The 6,745-nt window shown below is 38.9% G+C and overlaps 1 protein-coding gene across 1 annotated transcript in view; it reads left to right on the top strand.

The window, feature by feature from the left end:
* The window catches only part of LOC114028179 (beta-1,3-galactosyltransferase 5-like), a 73,992-nt gene that overhangs the window by 59,966 nt on the left and 7,281 nt on the right, over positions 1–6,745 (top strand). The window lies entirely within an intron of this gene.

Raw genomic sequence — 6,745 nt, 5'->3', positions numbered from 1 at the left:
GTGTGTGTGTGTGTGTGTGTGTGTGTGTGTGAAATCTTCTCCCTTCCTCCTCCCAGCAGCACTGGTGGCTAAATCACAATGTCACGGTTACATGTGCTCACCTAGTTGGGACTCAGACTGGACCTCAGGTTCATAGCTACTTTTCCGCTTTTGTGATTCTTCCCTGAGAACAAGTCCATAATGAGCAATCATAAATTCTGAGAAATGTAAACCTCCATCATTAGTAGCTACTCATAAGTTAAAGAGTTCATGGGTTCCTGAGTTGGTGTCCAGTAGCAGGTGCTTCTGCAACTATTCCATTTCTCTTAGGAGAAAATAACCATTGAGATGATCATTCTGAACCTGAGAGGACTTACCATCTAAGAGATCAAGTCTACTTGAGATCAAGTTACTTCAATAGTGCAGGTCTGAGGTAAAAGTCAAATGCTTATTCAACAGTCCCTTAGCTTTTGCCTTTCAAGGGTATTATAATGATGCTGTTGGATCACTGTCTGAAGTATTTATTAATGTGTGCCTATGAGTCATTTACATTTTTAAGCGTTTTGTTTGTAGCAGAGAAAATAGCTATCACATTTGATATCTATTTTATACACTGGGTACCTTTTCTGAGAGGTATTAATCTCTTTGGTTATGTGCTCAATCTTAATTAACTGAAATACTGGGGGAGTAACGAGCTTATAGCCAAGATGGTGGTGAAGAAGGAAGCAATACAGTCTAGGTATCTCCCACAACAAAGATCTAGGAAAAGTACCAGACCAAATCTTGGTTAAGGAATGCCAAGGAACAAGCATGGTGAGGAATTTTTCTAGCCCAGGTTCATATAGAAAGACAGACAGGTCTGTGGACACAGGGGACAGGATCTAGCCATGAGGGCGCAGAGACCTTTTATGTGGGGAGTCAACTGAAGCCTGTGGCTGTGCATCAGGGCAAGAAGAGGTTCCAGATTTAGCATGGATGGATCTGACACTAGGTGAGAAGGAATAGGCAGTTCTGTTGTTCACAATCCAGAACTAGGTCCCAGATCCAGTGTTTTGAGGAGGGCATCTGCACCTAGAGGTAGTGTACCAGAGTAAGGAAAATTCAAGGTCCCAAGGCTGTATACTGAACAAGGATCAGGAACAGAAGTGAGCAGCAGCTGTGTGACTCTGACACCAGTGTGGAGTCTTGATTTCAACAGGCCCAGACTGAAAAGCAAAAGCAAAGTAACCAGGGTAGGGTGCACAGACCAAGAGGAAGCTTATAATTCTGTCATTCTGAACTGTCAGAACCTGACATCTAACTGACAGCAGAAGATAGATGCCTCACATCATGTTTTGATATCCTGCAATTTTCCTTGACTTATTGGAAGTCATTAAATTCAAAGCTATTAGCTAATGTTGGCTGGAGGGAGGCCCCCCTTCCTTTCCACACATAGCTCCAGCTGTGGGCTCAGGTGAAGTCCAGATTCAATCCTGAGGGAAGCCTGACCTCAAAAAGGGGAGCCAGTTTTTTAAATTTTGTTTTGTTTTGGTTTTTGTTTTTAAACACTCTCTGCTCATTGCTCCCATTACTGAGTTCTGAATAAATTCTATACAACCAAGTTTAGGCATGATCCATGTCTAGGTATCATTAAAAGGGATTAGTAGTACCTCTAGAGAAGCAATCACTGCACCAAGTAATAATGAAGGGACCCTTCCCCTAATTCAGAGTATAAGGCATAGGTTTCCAAAGTGGATGATTCCTCCCCCTGGGGGGTGCTGGAATGGTCCAGAGGAGTGTTAATAGCCTCAAGTGCAATTGGGAGGCATTGAATAAAAACAAGGGGGTGGTAGAAGCATAAGGAAAGAAGAAAAGATAAGAAAATTATGAAAAACCATTCATACATGTTTCATCTGTTGTATAACAGAGTTAAAGTCATAGTGAATGTGTTATTTTCCAAATAAAGCCACAAAATGAAAGTTAGAATCCATCAGTGGTCAACTCTGCTGACAGGTCTTAACAAGCAAGTGTTGGCAGGCCAGCATGTGTCTCTCATTGTCAGGAAATCCAGCATGCATCAACAGGAATATGTGAGTGTAATGACTTGTTTACAATATGATACTATACAGTTACATGATGCAATATTGCATCATCAAAATTTCAATGCAGAAAAACCCCATAAATTTATAATAACTTATTAAATTTAAGATGAGTCATTTAAAAATTATATATTTTTTGAAATGATGCAAATTTTTAAAAAACATTAAAGGGTTAAAGAAAGATTTTCAGGGGATGGGGGCACTGAGTAATTATTATTATTATTTTTTTTTTTGGAAAGAGGGAGGTAGACCAAATAAGTCTGGGAACTTCTGTAAGATATTTCCTCCACCACATATGCAAACAATGCTTGGAACAAAAGACTCATAAGTGTGCATTAACAAATATTTAAAACATGAAAAATAAGCTCACTTATTTTACTTTGCAGTAACAAGGAGCTATGAGATATCCCTTTGCCACATGTGTAGGATATATGTGTGCCTTATCATCCTTATGCTTTAAGTATGAGCCTACTTGTCTCGTGGATATATGTGTACTTGTGGGAGAGCATACCCCAGGTTTTGGTGGAAATATTTTGTAAAAAATGTTCTTACTATATTACCTTAGTAAATAAACTTTTGTAAAAGCTAGTTGATATCAACTGGCTTATAGGAGGCATGGTAGATAGGGGCTTTTGAGTGATAATACTATTAACTTCAAACCCTCAAGGTAACTGCTAGAACTCTTTGGAGACTGTAGTAATTGCCCTCAAGAAACCTAACCCTCCCAGGTCTAATGTGAGTTAGGAAAGTAGCCCCAAAGTGATGGTGTGTGGGGTTAGACCTATATTTGGAAGAAAACATGAGAAGACATTTCTGAAGTAAAACTTTAAAAAGTTTATTTAAAAAATTAGAACAGTGATATTTAATTCTATTGCTTTTCCTCTGTTTATTATTTCCAATTTATGCTGTTTGCAGCCTGTTTGTAGGAGTTGTTTGCATGTTTTCTACCCTATTAAACTGAATTCGTTAAGAGCAGGGACTGTTTTTTGCCTTTCTTTGCATCCACAGCACTTAGTACAGTGCCTGGAACACAGTAGAAGCTTAATAAATGTTTACTATTTGATGAATGGTCATCGGTTATAGCACATATTTCTACTACAAAATAGAGAATGGTCAGTGACCTTCAACTCAGAACAGCAATAAACGTTAAAGGTCCTAGAGGATGATCTCTTTATTGTCATTATGTATATAAGGAACAGAGGTTTCCTTTTTAGTGTGAAATTGTGTTTAGCAACTTTCAGGATGAATTTGTTTAGTTAGAAGAAAGAACTTGCCTTATCTTTGACTGATCTAGAATATTCTGGCATATGTATTATCCCTTTGCCAAGTCTCAGTATCTGTGAAAATATAGGACAGGAGTCAACGTCACCCACACAGAATCCAGACATTTCATTTTAGCCAACTCTTTCAGTCTCCTCACCTCTTGTCCTCCTTCTAGCAACCTTTGCTTAGAATTGCTAACAAGTGCAGAGATGGGCTGATTTGAATGTTACCTACCTGTCCTTCTACTTCCTACCTCCCATGAAGGAGCTGAAGACAATGTAGTATCCCATTAGCCAAACTGGAGAAGTAAGAAGATGATTTAATAGCCTTTGAAAATCTATAAATTAGATATCTATTCATGAGAAATTAAGATTTGGTGTATTCACTTTAGCATCAGGGATGCAATTAGTTTATTTGGATCCTTTTCAGTGAGGTCATCAAAGTTTGCAATAAAGTCCATTTATTGTAGCTATCACAAACTTTAGGACTTAATTTTTTTTCTTTTTCCTTTCTTTCCTTTCTTTTCCTTTCCTTTTTTTTTTTGAGGCAATTGGAGTTAAATGACTTGCCCAAGATCTCATAGCTAATAAGTGTCTGAGGCTAGATTTCAACTCAGGTCCCTCCTGATTCCAGGGCCAGTGCTCTGTCCACTGTCCCCTGCACCACTGCACTAGCTGTGCTTTTTTTCCCCCACTTATGTTTATTTTGTCTCAAAATACTTTAAATAGTAATAAAATGATAATTATAATTAAGCCAGACTTTGCATATGAAATAAAATATCAAAAGTCTCCACATGAGAAATTTGAAGGTCTAAGAACCACATATTTTAAACTACAAATCTGAGTCATTTCTCTCAGGATCAATACCTGCAGATCTGTTGGAAAAACATGACAGTGAATTTCTAGGTCTTATGCTTCAAAGAAAGTAAATGTTCAATCAGAGCAGTACAAGCTATACATTGGATGAAGCAAGCTTTCTGAGTTGGGAGTTTGTGATTAGTCACCTGACAATCCTATTTGAGCTGTCATTTCATGACCTTTGCTCAGACTTCTATCATGACCTGCCTTTGTAGTTGGGCCAGCATTTCATTCCATGCTTCTGTGTACATGTACGGCAGCTGAAAAAATACACACACACACACACACACACACACACACACACACACACATACACAAAATGTATTTCTGGGATGCAAATGATTTCTTTCAAAGTTAGTGTTCTTAGTATGACATCTTAAAGGAAGTATCATCCATAAACTGTTTCTACATAACAAGAAAACAACTGGCTGAAAAGTGAATTGAGATTATGCAAAATAAAAACAAACAAAAAAACCAAACCATTAAACAAAAGACACAAACCAAAACATCTCAATTATTAAATTCATTGTCCTTTTCTTTCTTCCAAGCCTTTTTTTTTTTTTTGCAGGGTGGGGTGGGGTGGAGGGGAAGCTAATGTAACAATCAATCAATTAATCAATGTTTATTAAGCACCTACTATTCTAGGCACTGTGCCTAACCCTGGGGATGCAAAAGGAGGCAAAAGATCTCACTCTGTAGGAGCTCCCAGTTGAATGGGGAGACAACATATCAATAAAGCAAGCTGTAGATACGATAAAAAGGAAATATTTAACAGAGGTTTTGGCACTGGAATTAAGAGGGCTTGTGGAAGGAGGGGAAATGTTCCAGGAATGGAGGACAGTCAGAGAAAATACCCAGAGATGAAAGATAGAGTGTCTTGTTTGTGGAATGACCAGGCCAGTGTCACTGTCTCTGTTACTGTTGGGCAGTAAGGTACAAGAAGACAAGAAAGAAATGAAGAATTTTGAATGCCAAACACATACTCTGGCCTAATTCTTCCAACCCATCCTTTAACTCTGGCAGGTTGGGACCCCAAAGCAAAACAGCTTCTTCTCCCTTTGGGTTCCTAGGCATCCCGAGGTACTGGTAGGGCTGGTTTTGTAGTTCTATAACTCACAAATTTCTTCCCATGATTATCAGTTGATATCAATTAGCTAGTCAGATAATACTTTTAGAAACAGGTATTTACTAAGGAGGTATCGTTATAACAGCTGGCACAAAATGTCCCATAGACTGGAGGCATATTCTCTGATAAATAAATACAGAGTCCAGGAGAAAGTGGGCTCATGCTTAAAGCATATGGGGCAAGGGTAGGGAAGCTCACTGTTCCTGGAAAGTCCCTTTGCTGGAATTCCTTTCTCCCTTTTGTGGGCTCTCAAAAGTTCCTTAAGTGTGGTATTGCTTTCTGCTGAGGTCCTTGTGGAGTCCTGAAGATGCCTTTCCTCAGTGTGTCTGATTGGTCCTTGGCACCTGCTGCAGACATTGCCACCAGTCATTGCCTTTGCTAGGATGCTTCAGGAATGCCAATGAGAAGTTCAAATCCTCGGCCTCTGAAGTTCAAAGTCATCCTCTGGTCAAGTGGAGGGGAGGAGACAGAAGCTCTACTCATCACTATACCTAAAAGCTCACCAATTGATGGCTCTTGGAGGCATGGCTGGAACTGCTTTTCTCCTCTAAGTTGCCAGATACTCAAATCCTTGGTTTCAAATTGGCTTGATAATCTTATAAAAGAACCACAGGCGATAAACAAGTGTCTTTAGCCACTATCTCCTGTGGGGCATCGTGTCATTTCATCTAATGGCTTTCAAAGGCTGCTCACACTTTTTATAATGCCCTTGATGGAGAGGAAGAGTGATAAGGGGGTGTCTTTCTGTAATAAAGATTTTCTTACTTGATTAAGGTAGTTACTTTAAGTGGGGTGGGGTGACTGATTCAATTAATCCCCATTAATACTATTTACAGTAGTATTCTTACTACAATCTATCCATGTGTTCTTTATTTATGCATTTGAAATAAGCTCCCTGAGGCCAGGGACTGTTTCATTTCTGTCTTTGTACCCACAATACCTAACACATAATAAGTACTTTTAAATGCTTGTTGAATTGAACTGAATTAGCCCAGTCTTGCTAGGGATGAAATATTTGTTAGCAAAAAATCAATATCCAATAAACATTTATTAAGCAATACTATATGCCTGGCACTGTGTGAAGTGCTGGGGATACAATTAATAAAAAGAAAGACAGTGCTTGCCTTCAAGGAACTTATAATCTAAAGAGGAAGATAACATGCAAAAGGAGGCTGACAGTGGGGAGGAGCACCAGCATGTACCTGGCATGGGGGGGTATTACATTCAAGGAGGTTGAAACCAGGCAGGGCAACAGATGCAAAACTAAGTGAACAAAAACAGAGCAGAAATACAAAGAAACCCTTGGGAAAATGTTGAACAGAGTCAGGTCCTCGGTAGGATTTCTCCATTTAATGTTCCATTTTGTAATACTTTATGACCCTGTGACAGATGAATAAAAAACTATTATCCCAAATTTGAGTATGTTTTGTTTGTATATAAAC

This window comes from Vombatus ursinus, unplaced genomic scaffold (genome assembly GCF_900497805.2).
Source record: "Vombatus ursinus unplaced genomic scaffold, bare-nosed wombat genome assembly UNPS02014872.1, whole genome shotgun sequence".
Lineage (NCBI taxonomy): Eukaryota > Metazoa > Chordata > Mammalia > Diprotodontia > Vombatidae > Vombatus > Vombatus ursinus.
The sequence above is the reverse complement of the archived record's forward strand: the minus strand, read 5'-3'. Positions and strand labels throughout refer to the sequence as shown.